Raw genomic sequence first — 14,599 nt, 5'->3', positions numbered from 1 at the left:
CAGCAAACAGGAGAGATGAGAAGCAGTGGCTGTGGGCACACCAGGCAGCTCCAGGCTGGGTGAGTAAGGCAGCCAGGCAGAGGCGAGCAGGAAAGACGCAGTGCATCATCAGCAGGGCTGGAGGATGCCTGCTGTGGAGGGGAGGATGCCAGGGTCATGCTGTCATTGAAACCTCCACACAGGATCAAAGCCCTCGTTTCATGGCCCCCTCAACCCTCACTGCCTAATTACAGGTATTTTACAAAAGCCTGGGAGAAGCAGGGTGGTATTTATGGAATAGTCACGGAATAATTTAGGTTGGAAGAGAGCTCGGGAGCTCATCTGGCCCAACCCCTCTCTCCCTTAAAGGAGAGCTGACAGCAACATCAAAACAGGTTGTCTTGTCCTTCTGGCCACCAAATGACTTGTTCCCAAATGATTTGTTGTTGTGATGTTCACATCACATCAGTAGGCTCAGAAATTATGCTTGCCATAACTCAGCATGCAGCAATGCAACACAGAGAGCCCTTCCTGCACATTCCAAGAGATCCCTGAAGGGCTCTGGAGAAACTCCTGAAGAATAGAAGCTCCCTGCCCCAAGACTCCAGGATTGGTTTAAAAAAAAGCTGCAATGAACAGAGGCAAGTCATGCAGGCACACATTGAGGTGGGCAAACAGGAACCATAAGGGTTTTCCATGCACAGCAAACTACATGGAAAAAGGCGTAACAGGAGTGGGAAGAAAAAAAGGAATCAAGGAAGGATCTTCAGCCCCAGACAAGTTGCTGGAAAGCATTTAATTTAAATCACTGCAAAATCCATCCCTTATTTCACCTTCATGAAACACAGTGCCTGCATTTCTGTGCTGTTACTGCTCCCTGTGTGCACTAGGAGAATCTCTGGACCAGTTTCCAGTGAGCATTTCCAGGTTGTCCTCTGATCCCAGCCTGGGCTAGCACTGCACCTATCTTCTGAAATTCCAGTCCTTTCAAGGGCATCATGCAACCAAGCACTACCTGTCACTTTGGGAAGCTGGAGGTCCAGAGCAGCAAAAAACTCCTCAGAAGCTCTGGGCAAAGCATGGGCAGAAGCCTGCTGCACAAGTGCCTACCTTACCCTGACCAGCTGGGGCTAGAAAGCCTCAGAGGAAGAGAGCCATGCTCCATGGCAGTCTGCAGCACATGCTGCTCAGCTCTGTGCCAGCCACAGCTCCCCAACGTGGCTCTTCCTTCACCTTTCCCTCCTTGCTTGAAGTGGAGATAGCTGAGAGCCAAAGAAACCCCTTGGACAGCACTGACCCAAAGTGCTTGGGTGGGAAGTCTACAAACAGCTCTTGGAAGAGAAAGAGGTAAGAGCTTGTTTTCCTCTCCATGAACTCCTGCTAAAGAGAAGAAGGGGTGACCAAGGCACCCATCACAGCCAGAGCTGGCTGTGTCCCACCATGGTGTCAGCTGCTGCCTTGCTTCTGGCACAGCATCTCTTCCCTGGGGATGTGACAGCTCCACATAAGCCATGGTCTCCCCCTCCATCAGAGGAGCAGGCAAAGCCATCAGACCCTCCACCAGTGTCCCTCCAGGAACCTCCACTGCCTCTAATCCTGCTGCAAGCTCTGCCTGGCTTTGAGGGCTGCTCCTGATACCATGAGTGGAGAGCATCTTGGCATGGTCAGTTTTTACCCCTCTGACATTCCCCTGCCTGTGCTATAACTCTGCCATGAAATACACCCAAGTCTCCAGAGCGAGCTTGAGAAAATCTTGAGCTGAGAGCTTGTTTAGCTTCTTATCTGATGAATGCTCCCAGGCCACTCACCTCCCTTCCCCAAGCCTGCCCATAATTACTGTCAGATGCCTCCTTCCCACTCTGGCATCAGGCAGGACAGGTGTATCTTCAGAGAAGAAATGTGAAGCTTGAAAAACAGGTTTTAAAACCCAGAGGGCATGGGGATGCAGAGGAGTGCTGAAGCTTTCCCCAGAGGATGATGGCATTGCTGCTCTGGCTGCAGAGTTTCTCTGCAGAGCAGCAAGGAAAAGAGTGGGTTAGACCCAGGAGCTGTGCTTGGAGAGGGGTGAGCACTCAGGTGTCCCCTAACACTACTCTGCAACCCATGACAGAGAGGAAACAAGGTCCCTCCCAGGGCAACCTCCCAGCTGCCCTCCCGGGCAGAGAGAAGTCAGCATCCGCAGGCTCTTTCTCTTTTCCACCTCCTTCCCTACAATTTCCCAGAGCTGTTTCACTCCAAGGGCAGTGTCCTATGAGCCCACACCATAAATCAAGGCTGCCATGTGCTGGAGCACCTCCTTTCATCCCTGACAGCCTTAACATGCTCTGCACCTGCCTGCACCCAGGGCTTTGGGAGCTGAGCTGTGCACCACAGGACTATCCTCTGATCCCTACCCACAGCTTCCCTGCAAGGAAACAAAGCCAATCCCAAGAGGAAAAGCACCTATAATGCACTCCCTGGATCTTGCGTAGATTGAAGCAGCTGGTGCAGAGGTAAGGGGTAGGGATGGAGTGGGAACTCGTCTTCAGACTCATTATTTTCAGAAATCCAGAGCCAGGACAGGTTTTCAGTCTCTGCAGAGGTCTTTTTAAGGGGATGTGGCTGCAGGGGGAGAAGCTGTTTTCTCCCACCTCCCCATATCCGATTTGTTAGTATGGGGCAGACACTACTGGGAAGTCCTATCCTGCCCTCAAGGGTGTTTTGGTAGTAATACTGGCACTGCATTTAATTTTGGATGAATTTAAGCTCTGCAAAGGCAGGCACCTGAGTGGCTTTCTCAGCAAGGTGCCTGGCACACAGCAAAAACATGTTCTGCATAGACACACGGTGCAGTGTTTGCAAAAATAATCTCTATGTAGAGCTCCTAGAAAATGCTCCTGAGGACTCTAGTCCCCTTACTCAGCTCTCCCAGCTCTAGCCGAGACTAAATTTTGAACAGCAATGCTAGATTTGGGTTCTCCATCCCTTCGCCCTACCTCGCATCAAAGCAGGGGCAACTGAAAGCCACGGTGGGCAAATCTGTTGGGTTAAAAGCCTTTTGGTGTGAGATGCTGCCATCTCAGCTCAGAGACCATCAAGTCACAGGTTTGCTCTGTTCAAGCATCCTGCCAAGAGGCTGAGGGCAAGAATTTCTGCCTACTGCCAGAGCAAAGAAGAGTTTGGGCATCCATCTGCTGCTCACGTGCCCAATTGTCCTTTCTGGTCTCAGCCATTTGGAGAGTCCTCCACATCCAGGCTCTGCCAGACTGGCTGCGCTGCCAAAACAGGGGACGAGGCACCTGCAAAGCCCTTGCAGGCATTGAAAAATCCCAAATACCTCCAGCTATGGCCAGGAGGCTTTCCTCAATGCTGCAGCTTATTTCATTTCGGGAACCGCTACGAGTGAAAGCAAAGCAGGAGCAGGAACAACCCCCCCAGAAAAAAAAAAAACCAACAAACCTCTTCCTCAGAGACCTCCTGGCACACACAGTGTGAGCAAAGCCCATCAGAGAGAGGCAAGGCCAAAGCCAGAAGAGCCAATTCCCAGGCATTGAGTCCTTCTGGAAACAAAGGTCCCCGCAGCCGCTTTGGGCGCGCAGGCAGCCGTGCCTCCAGCCCTCTGCCTTGGCGGAGGAAGATGAGACAATGCAATCCCAACGTTAAGCCCTGCTCCACGGGAAAGCTGCTTCCAAGGTTAACGTGGCCCCTGGACTGCCAGGCACAATCCCCACCGCCAGGCACAATCCCCACCGCTACCTGTCCAGTGCTTCTCGGGCATCCCGACTGCCTCCTGGGGGGCGTGTCTGCCTTTCCATCCCAAATTAGACACCAAAACCTCTGGCAACTATTCCCAAAGCATTTGTCATCACCTGGCCGCTTGGGATGGGGACGATCTCTTCCCACACACGCTCAGGCAGCGCCTGGCTCCCACCAGGGAGCTGCTGACAACTACCGCAATACGAGGGATAAACGCATCCGTGCCCAGCAAAATCCCAACATCCTGAACAGAACGGCACCGCATCGCCTCCTGCCTGCTAACGAAACCGCAAATTACTGACCTGTGCACAGAGCTCCCCCAATGCAAGCTGAAGCACTGACATCAGCTTTTGCTGTTGCTCAGGAATTTAATTCTGGGGGAGGAGAAAAGGGAGGGGGGAGCAGGAAGGAGAAGGAACTTATCTATCAATACGGGAAATAAGCAGGGATCTTGAAAAACAACCGACACCCGGCACAGAAGGCAGCATTTATCACTAAATAATAATCGGGGAGGGGTGATCAGTCGGTCCATGCACATCAGGGGGGGTGGAGGGGATTATTTCAAACGGGAGGTTTTAACTCATTAATTGCGTTCAGCGCCTTTGGAGCCGCGGCAGTGAAGCGTTGCGCGAAAACCCCCACAGCTGAACACACGCCGGCTCCGTTTAAACGCCAAGGACACAGGGCGACACTCCAACCTCTTTCATCATCAGAAAAACCACAGCGCTGTTAACACCGGTTCCTCAAACACCACCCTCGCTCCCCCAGAGAAAAACCCTCCAGCCGCGACCCCCGGCCCAACAGGACCGCGGGTGTTCCCCGCAGCTTCCCGAACCCCCTCCTCACCTGCACCGCCACCGCCCAGCAAAGCCACACCACGAACCCAGGGGGAGAATTTCACGCACACCACCCCCCCCCTCCCCGGAAACAAGCGCAGCACCCCCGACATGCGCGCCCGCGGAGCGCCAACCCCCTCTCTCCCATCCCCGCGGCAAAGCTGCTCCCTCCCCAGCCCCAGCATCACCCCCACACCCCTATTTTTTCCTTGCACCTCAATAACTTCAACCCCCCCTTCACCTCCCCCCCCCCAGCCCTATATTTACATACACATAGGTGTACGCTTCCGCGCTGTCCACCGGCGCTGGGCGCGATGCCGGCTCCGCTCCGCACATGCGGATGAGCTGCACACCGCGCCTCCACCCCCCCCACCCCCCCCCCCCCCCAGCTCCCGCCCGCACCCCCCCCCCCGCACCCCCGCGGGGCGCTCAGACCCGGCACTTATAGACATCTATAGGGGGATGCACTGACCCGGCGCGGCGGGCGCGGACGGCCGCGCCTCTCCGCGGGCTGTCCGCTGGCGCGGCCGCTGCCGGCGCCGCAGGGCCCGCATGCCGCGGCGGGCAAGGAGGGAGGGAGGGAGGGAAGCGGGGGGGGTGGCCGCTCCGCGCTGCTCCGCGCCGCTCCGCGCCGTTCCGCCGGGAATGCGCCGGCGATGAGGTCATGCCGCGGGAACGAGGGGGGGTGCGGGGAGGGGAGTGGGGGGGGGAAGGGGAAAAAAAAAAAAAAAAAAAAAAAAAAAAGAGGAGAAAAAAAAAAAGGGGGAAAAAAAAAAAAGCGTTGACGTCACCCGCAGCCAATCAGCGCGAGCGGCGCAGGGGCAGGGTGACGTCAGCCCCGCGGGCGCGGAGCGGCGCGGAGGGAGCGGGAGATGGTGCGCAGTGTGTGTGTGCTTCCCCCCCCCGCACACCGCTCCCTTCCCTCCCGGCCCGGGCGTGCGGAGCTCCGCGGGATTTGCGCGGCCCCGGCGCTGCTTGGCGCGTGGGCTGCGCGGGGCTCTCCCACGCAGGGTGGGTTCGGTGGGTCCGAGGGGGTTTTACTCCGCGGGCAGAGTGGCCCCAGCAGCACGGGGCCTTTTTTTTTTGCGAGTGACCCTCCCGGGCCCCGAGGTTCCCGGGGGACACCTCCCAGCATGGAACGCGCTTACATCTATTTTAGGCTCCGAGATGGTTCCCAGGCTGCGCCACCGAGCCCGGCGGACAGGGCCACCCCTCCTGCCTGTCCCCGCACCCTGCCAGCTCTGCCCACCCGCAACCCCCCGCAGCAGCGTGGGTGCTGGGGTGGCCTCGCAGGACTCGCCGGCTCCGGGCTGAGGAAGGAAAGTGGAGTGTCAAGGGACGGCGTGGCAAAGACCGGCCCAAAAGTTTTGGGGTTGAAGGGGAGCCTGGCCGAAGGGTGGGTTCCTCCATCCCTCTCTGGGGGCACCAAAGAGCTGTGGGGCTGGTCTGGCAGAAGGGGGTTTTCTCTGTCTGTATCTCAGACTGATGAGGGTTGAGAAGCTTGCGTTCTGCTGGTGCTTAGGAGCTCTTCCTCCCTCCTGATACAGATGCTGGAGGTTTAAAAATAAACTCTCACCTCTGGACATGCAGCCAGCAGCTTCCTCAAGAAGGGTGTTGAGCTCCCACAGCTACTGGTGGCAAAATCTCAGAAAGGTCAGAGCACCAGAGGTATAAAACCTTGGGATGCTAAAAAATCTTGCTCTCCCTGTTCCATAAGCAGTGCTGAGTTCATACCACAGAAAATCAGCTCACCCAAAGCTGTCAGCAGGGCAGCTCCAGCAGAACCAGGTCTACTCTGCCTGAACAGCATGGCCCATTCACCACATTCAATGGAAAGATGCTGGGGTAGGATGAGCACTTGCTCCTCTGGTGGCTCTGGAGCACTTGTTCCTGGCAAGAGCTGGAGCAGGACAGTGCCCAAGATGTCTGGAACAAAGCTGGAGTTCCATTCTGCCTTTTTCTGCTGGTTTTCCAGCCCAGCTCCCTCTTCGCAGCTTGGCTGGGGAAAAACAGAAAAAAACTTCCCTTGCTCCAGCTTAGGGCTGTTTCCTCCTCTGCCCAACATCCCTTTTCAGGGGTAAAATTAAAAAGAAAAAAAAAAAAAGGATGGGAAAAGAACAAGTTTGAAAATCCCAAAGCTTCCTCGTAAAAACTATTACCCAGGCAGGGAGCCATCCTCTAGCAAAGCCTGCTGAAGGAAGAGGATTTCAAGTTTCTTTCCAAACCCCCAGTTAAAATCAGTGTTTCCAACCCTGGGCCTGGCATGGTGCTGCCAGATGAACATCCCAGGTTGGCTGTTGGGCAGATTGCCCCCCGTGGATACTGTGCAAGGAAGGAGATGGGACAAAGATGCTGGACTGGGAGTTGGCAAGAGATGAGGAGGTGGTGAGGAAGAGGCAGAGGATGATGTGCACCAAAAACCTGCCCAGACACCTGCCTTGGACTGCTCCTTGCATCGAGGGGCCAAGCTGAGTTCCCTTTTGACCCTTTATCTCTGTCAACCTCTCCTCAGCCACCACGCAGACCATGGCACATCCCTGGGTCCTGGGGACACAGGAGAATCCCAAATGCCAAAATCCCTAAATCTCACCCGTGCCAAATCCCTAATGGCAGCAAACAGGAGGAGATGGTCCAGTGGGGCTGGGGACCAGTAGGACACTGGTTCCCATAGTGGGTGGGAGAGGTTCCAGCCCAGGAGCTGTGAGTTTCTCCCACTCCCACTGCTTCTGTGTGAGGTGCTGCAGCCAAGCACCTCCTGGGGAGAAACCAAAACAAATGATTCACTGCGCCTACACTGCTCCTGGGATCTCAGGGGCCAGGAGCAGGCAGGGATGCAGGCTTGCAAAACCTCACCTGCTTCCTGAAGCTGGGAGCTAACCCCATCCTGTTCAACCTGAAATTCTGGCATTGGGGTGCAGACTCATGGCTCCGTGGAAGAGGGCAGTCAGCATGAGCCAGGGCAGTGCTGAGAGCTCACCTGAGCCTTTGGGTGCCTTGGGTGTGCTGACTGGGTGATCAGCATCCCTGTTTTTCCCTGGGGAAATGAAGCAGGGAGAGAGCCTGGGCAATGCTGTTATGGTCAGGCAGGCAGAACAAAGCAGCCTCATGCTCTAAGCTCCCATCTACCAGATGCAAATCTATTGTCTCATCCCCCTTCCCCATCACATTCACAGAAATACATGAAGCAAGATGCTTATTGCTAAAGGGCAGTGGTTTGTTTCAGGTAAAGCACTTTTCCCTGTTTCTTCCTCTTTCCCAGATTTCAGGCACATTCAAAGATGGATTGTATCCCAGCTAAGTGTTTCAGATTCAGGTTATGCTTGTACACGTAACAGCTCTTGCTAAAACATTTTCCAGGCCCCCTAATTGCCATGACAGCCAAGTGCAGAAGAGCACAGCAGAGCCTCCTGCATCCCACAGGGATTAAAATTGGAACTTCTTTCCTAAAAATAGGAAAAAGGAACTTCCTTATCCATCAAAAGGGAGAGATTTTTGCCAACCTGCAAGTATTTTAAATGGCTGAATAAATTTTTTGAGACTTGCCTGATGCTCAGGTGCAGTTCACTGCACCACTGGCCAAGCCAACCTCCCATTGCTCCTGAGCTGGCAGCACTGGCTGTGGCATGGGATGCTGTATTCCCACCACGGGGGTGGTGGAATCTCAGAACTGTGCTGATGGTTGAAGTCCTTGGGCTGATGTGAATCCACTTCTACCCAGCATGGTTGTTTGCTCCATGTGCATGCCTGTCGAGCTGTCTGTGGTGTTCTGGAGAGTGCTGGAGGAAGGGTTTTTCCAGACTCTGTATTGTCCCATTTTGAAAAAAACCCTCTTGACTGTGGTGAACTCTGCATCCCACCATGGGAAGTTCAACACTCTCCTCTTTAGCTCCTGCCCATGTGCTCCCTGGGATCCAGCTCTCCCTCCCCATGGCTGAGATGGAGCTCAGCAGATTTATGGTGAATCCCAAGATGCCTCTTCCTCCTGCAGAGCCTCAAAATGGTGTCACTCTAACTGACAGTGAAGAGAGTGATAGGGTCCAGCAAGGCTTTTGACACCGTCTCCCACAGGATTCTCCTGAAAAAGCTGTCAGGCCACAGCTTGGACAGGGGCATCTGTGCTGGGTTAGGAGCTGGCTGGAGGGCCGGGCCCAGAGAGTGGTGCTGAACGGGGCTGCATCAAAATGGCGGCCGTGGTGTCCCCCAGGGATCAGTGTTGGGCCCAGTGCTGTTTAATATCTTTAGTGAGGATTTAGATGAGGGGATTGAGTCCATCATCAGCAAATTTGCAGATGACACCAGGCTGGGGGGAAGTGTGGATCAGCTGGAAGGCAGGAGGGCTCTGCAGAGGGACCTGGACAGACTGGAGAGTTGGGATGATTCCAACAGGATGAGGTTAACAGCGTGGCCAGGAGGTCCAGGGAAGGGATTCTGCCCCTGTGCTCAGCCCTGGTGAGGCCACAGCTTGAGTCCTGTGTCCAGTTCTGGGCCCCTCAGCTCAGGAAGGAGATTGAGGTGCTGGAGCAGGTCCAGAGAAGAACAAGGAGGCTGTGAAGGGATCCAGCACAAGTCCTGTGAGGAAGGGCTGAGGGAGCTGGGGGTGTTGAGGCTGGAGAAGAGGAGGCTCAGGGGAGACCTCATCACTCTCTACAACTCCCTGAAAGGAGGTTGGAGCCGGGGGGGGTTGGGCTCTTTTCCCAGGCAACTCTCAGCAAGACAAGAGGGCACAAGAGGTCTCAAGTTGTGCCAGGGGAGGTTTAGGTTGGACATTAGAAAGAATTTCTTTCTGGAGAGGGTGATCAGACATTGGAATGGGCTGCCCAGGGAAGGGGTGGATTCTCCATCCCTGGAGATATTTCAAAAGAGCCTGGATGTGGCACTCAGTGCCATGGGCTGGGAACCACGGGGGGAGTGGATCAAGGGTTGGACTTGATGAGCTCTGAGGTCCCTTCCAACCCAGCCCATTCTATGATTCTATGAAAAGCCACTTGCAGCATCACCAGGCATCTGTGTTTCTCACACAGGGGACTGCCCTGCATCTGCTTCCATTTTCCTGATGGAAATACCTGCCTATGAGCAGTGTGGCTCAGCACTGGTCAGGTGCAGAGCTGCGTGTGCACGTCACAAAAGCAGCTACTGCAGAATTAATTGCAGAAGCAGCAGGCTGGAGGGCTGCTTGCTGTGCTGTTCAACTCAGTGCATGGGGCTGAGGCATTCAGCCTGCAGCTCCCACTGTGCGAGGTGCTCCTGCCAAAGGGAAGGAGGGAAAACAAACAAACAAACAAAAAATTGTGCAGGCATTGGAAAAATCCGCTCTGGTTCCCTCCACCCTGGACACGTCTGCTGGGCAGGAGTGTGGGGATGTGCCAGCTGTGGGCTGTGGCTGCTGGGTCAAAGTCAGGAGATGGGAGGGTAGAGGAGAAGGACCTTTGGACCAGCACAAAGTGATCACGCTGGAGGAGCTGAGGACAGTGGCAGCAGCTCAGCCATGCAGGGGCTTTGCAGGATCACTCCTCAGGCAGCATGTCTGTTCTTTCACCCCCAATACGTGTCCTGTTGGCACACATGTGGGTCTGCCCCAAGCAGCGAGGGTAGGGGAGTGGCTCTGGTGTGAGCACAAGCCGTTTGGGGTCGTATTTATTCCTTCAAAGGAGGGGGACACGAGAGAGAAGAGGGTCGGGAGAAAGGGAGAGATGCCAAACAATTTCATGTCAATATACTCAAGTCTTCAAAAATAATCACTGCCTCCTGCTCTGGTACACGGCATGGTCTTTCTTCTCCATCAATGAATTGGTGATGGAAAAAACATTACCCTGGGCCAGAAGGCAGCATGGTGATAGGCTCTGTGCAAGGGTCTGTTAGATTTAGCCCCTTTTTCTCCTGTGCTGGGTTTTGTTAGGCTGCTCAACAGTTGCTAGGTTTTGTGGTTGTTTTTTTGTTGTTGTCGTTTTGTGTTTTGCTTCAATCATTTCCAGTGATGAGAGCATCTGCTGCCATCTGTGCTTGCCTCTCCTCCCCGGGGCAGGGCTGCACACCCATGGTTTGCCTGCAGAGCCAGGTGCTCCTCACTCTCCAAGCTGCCAAACAGCTCCTGCACAAGCCTGACGGCATCCAGGGATGGAGAGGAGGGAAGAAACAGTTTCTCCAGTGCCCTGCTTTTCCCTTTTATCTGCTGATTGTATCCATTTCTTCCTGCAGTCGCACTGGCTGCAGGATGCCCGTGCTGCCAAGGTTCCAAGCAAGGTCAGGACATGGTGTCTGTCAGCAAGGTTCCAGTTCCTCCTCTGAGAAGCCAAGAACCGATGCGAATGTGTTGGAGGTGAAAACACAGGTGAAGAGACTTCGGTGAAGTCACCCAGGACATCAGCAGATGGCTGAAAGGCCGGAGCTGCTGCTTGCTGGAGGGAGGACTCCTCCTCTGGGCCCGCACCCGGGGAGCAGCATTAGGAACAGCTCTGTCGGGTGCTGCTGAGTTACACACCTCGCAGATGAACAGCGGTTGCCATTTTCACCTCCAGTTGTTGATTTGGGTATCCAGGCTGATGGCTGCTCCAGCCCTGACTCCCTGTGCCTGGCACCTCATGGCTGGCATGGGACCCGCTGTGTGCTGGTGCTGGGCTGGAAGGCCGTTCCCTGAGTGGGCATCCGATCGCCATCTTTATTACTCCCAGTCCCGCCGCAGCCTTGCGTTTACTGCCCGAACCCAGAGATCAGTCCATCCCATCTGGGGACTCGCTATGAGTCCTGATCCCCGCCCCGGCCATGCTTGGCCCTCAGCCCCCTCTCCCTGCCCGCGGCTCCCGTGTGGCAGCGCCCGGGGCCCGTTCTGAGGCGCGGGCCTGGCTGGCGAAGCGAACATCCCTGCGGGGACCGGGGTTGTCGTCTCGCACCCACTCTCCTCCCCTCCATTTGTCTCCTCAAAAGCCACCCCTTGCCCTGCGGGAGGGCTCGCACTTCCCCGGCGCTGGGACGGGGGAGCTGGGGGAGTCTTGGCTGCTCGGGATGCCGGGGGATGATGGAGCCCGGCGCCCTGCCCCGGGCAAGGGGCCCGGAGGCCGCGGGCAGGCCCGGAGCCCTCGGTGGAGCGGTGTGAGGGAGCCCTCTGCCTGCAGCCCAGGGCTCGGCTCCTGCCGGGCAGCTCCGGCTCGGCTCAGCCGTCCCGATCCTTCCCTGAGCTCCCCACAGGTGCTGGGGCTCTCGTGGGGGTCCGTGTGTCTCCCTCCCAACACCTCCGGCGCCATTTCCTGGCCGGGAGACCGAGCCCTGTTCCCGCAGTCCGTGAGGGAAGGCTGAGACAGCTTGGGTTGCTCAGCTTAGATAAAAAGGAGACTGAGGGGGGGGGTGTTTGTAAAGGGTTTATCTAAAGGGTGGGTGTGAGGAGGATGGGTCTGGGCTTTGCTTTGTGGTGACAGAGCACAAACTGGCACACAAGAAAATTCTTCACTCTGAGAGGGTAACACAGCCCTGGAATAGATTGCCCAGGGAGGCTGTGGAATCTCCATCCCTGGGGACATTCGAGACCCATTTGGATGTATTCCTCTCAAACCAGCTCCGGGGGATCCTGCTCTAGGGGGATTTTGGACTAGATGATCCTCAGAGGTCCCTTCCAACCCCTGAAATGTCAGTGATCCCCTCTCTGGGCAAGCACACCCCTCACCTGGACAAATCCCTTTCGTGTATCACAGGGGCCTGAAACCAGCAGCAATAATTTGGGCAGAATCTCCTAATGTCTACAAAAAGTGACCATTACTTCCCGCCTTCCCTATTCATCCCCTCAAGCTAAAGAAAAAGCTGAAAGAAATCCTCCTCAAGCTGTCAGGCTCAGGTTGCTGAAGGAATACAATTAAATCTCTACATGGCAACGTGACCACCGGTTCTTCCCCATCTCCAAAGATGCTGCTCAAGCAGTGTTCGGCTGTTCCTCCCTTCCACCCCCTCCTTTGGGCTGTCTGTCCCACTGCTGAGTGTGACAGAGGCTGTGGCATCGCAGCCAAAAAAAGGTGTGATTTGGAGAGAGCTGCACGACGTTGTGAGTGGCAGGAGTGAAAAGGCAGAGAAACAACCCTCGAAAGCTTGCCTTCTGCTGCATTGGATGTCAGCCTTGGCAAAACCTGAACTTCCAGAATTTTCCTGCGAAATTAAAAAAAAAAAACAACAAAAAAAAAGAAGGCGCAATTACAGGACCTGTTGGATTTGGCTGCTGCTTTTCTTTCCTTTGTTCTCTCAGGATGAAAAAAGAGTTATTTTTTGCTCAGCAGCACAGTTTGGGTTGCACCTGTCTGCCAATATATATATATATATGTATGTATGTATTTCAACAAGGCCAAGTGCTGGGTCCTGCACTTTGGCCACAAGAACCCGATGGGGAGCTCCAGGCTGGGCACAGAGTGGCAGAAAGGGACCTGGGAGTCTGGATTGCCAGGAAGCTGAAGAGGAGGCAGCAGTGTGCCCAGGTGGCCAAGAAGGCCAATGGCATCCTGGGCTGGCTCAGGAACAGCGTGGCCAGCAGGTCCAGGGAAGGGATTCTGCCCCTGTGCTCAGCCCTGGGGAGGCCACAGCTTGAGTCCTGTGTCCAGTTCTGGGCCCCTCAGCTCAGGAAGGAGATTGAGGTGCTGGAGCAGGTCCAAAGGAGGCAACTGGTGAAGGGATCCAGCACAAGTCCTGTGCGGTGAGGCTGAGGGAGCTGGGGGTGTTGAGGCTGGAGAAGAGGAGGCTCAGGGGAGACCTCATCACTCTCTACAGCTCCCTGAAAGGAGGTTGGAGCCAGGGGGGGGTTGGGCTCTTTTCCCAGGCAACTCTCAGCAAGACAAGAGGGCACAAGAGGTCTCAAGTTGTGCCAGGGGAGGTTTAGGTTGGACATTAGAAAGAATTTCTTTCTGGAGAGGGTGATCAGCCATTGGAATGGGCTGCCCAGGGAAGGGGTGGATTCTCCATCCCTGGAGATATTTCAAAAGAGGCTGGATGTGGCACTCAGTGCCATGGGCTGGGAACCACGGGGGGAGTGGATCAAGGGTTGGACTTGATGATCTCAGAGGTCCTTTCCAACCCAGATAATTCTGTGATTCTGTGATATGGGGCCACAGTGTTGCCATCTCAATTTGGGCTTCCCCAGCTGTGGCAAGGTGGGAAGAATGCAAAACACCATGGTACTGCTGTGCTTGGGAGACCTCTGCTTGAATAAGCAAGTTTTTTTTTCTTTTTTCCTAAGCAGGCTGGGAAATGTGTCTCACCTCATCATTTTCCTCATTTTGGGGGTGCTTTCCTCCTGCTGTGAGTCGTGAGAGGCTCCATTAAAATGGAGAGAGGCACTAAGAGAGAGGAAGGGAAGAGTGCAGGGGTTTTGCTGCTCCCAGTCCAGAACTGCAGGTGGAGCCAAGCAGAGAGCTGTGGTGGAGCTGAGCATCCATCACCCCATCTTCATTCCTGCATCCTCCCCCCCTGTCCTTTTTTTGTCCAAGGCAGGTCTGAGTGGCCTTCTGACCTGCTGCAGCACAGCTAGATTTAGGTTCACACTTCCTACAACGTGGGCAACAAATAATAAATATGCTGGTTACTAATAATAGCCCCCCCTCTCCATCCCTGACAGTTTCTGCATGCAAAAATGCTGCAGAGTCAGTTCAATATTCCCCCTGGTTCATTAAACCAGCATCCATTTTCCTACAGATAAGAGGGGCCATCAGGGGAAAGGATGATGATAACTCATTTGTCACACTTGTTTAATGTAGGAAAGGCTGGCTTTGGGTCACTTCCAATTTTGTAAAGACAAAAAGCTTTCCCTTTAGCTGAGCAGCCCCATGCCTGCATGCCAAGCAGGGCAGCTCTCTCCTGCCTGGTGGAAGAGGTGTGGATGGCAGCACCATCCCTGTAAGATTTTGTAGGGTTGGGGGGGGTCTCTAAGTGCAAAATCCCTTGCCACGTGGCTCCAGTGAGTCCCAGCTCACAGGAACATGCTTGTTTTTGTAAGAGGTGCCAGACGTGGTGGTTTAATGACCTAAACCTGTGGCTTTGAGCCCCTGAAACTGCAGGCTGGGGTCACTCTCCTGTGTGAGTTT

At 54.9% G+C, this 14,599-nt stretch overlaps 1 protein-coding gene across 1 annotated transcript in view; it reads right to left on the bottom strand.

The window, feature by feature from the left end:
- Nucleotides 1–5,147, bottom strand: part of DUSP8 (dual specificity phosphatase 8) — a 43,373-nt gene extending 38,226 nt beyond the window's left edge. The window contains 1 exon segment of the mRNA XM_071761717.1: nucleotides 5,023–5,147. The gene's annotated coding sequence lies outside the window, so the exon portion shown is untranslated.
- Between the last annotated feature and the right edge of the window lie 9,452 nt (nucleotides 5,148–14,599).

Source organism: Heliangelus exortis, chromosome 18, assembly GCF_036169615.1.
Source record: "Heliangelus exortis chromosome 18, bHelExo1.hap1, whole genome shotgun sequence".
NCBI classification, from domain to species: Eukaryota; Metazoa; Chordata; class Aves; order Apodiformes; family Trochilidae; genus Heliangelus; species Heliangelus exortis.
Note: the sequence above shows the minus strand (reverse complement) of the source record. Positions and strands in the feature narration are given on the sequence as shown.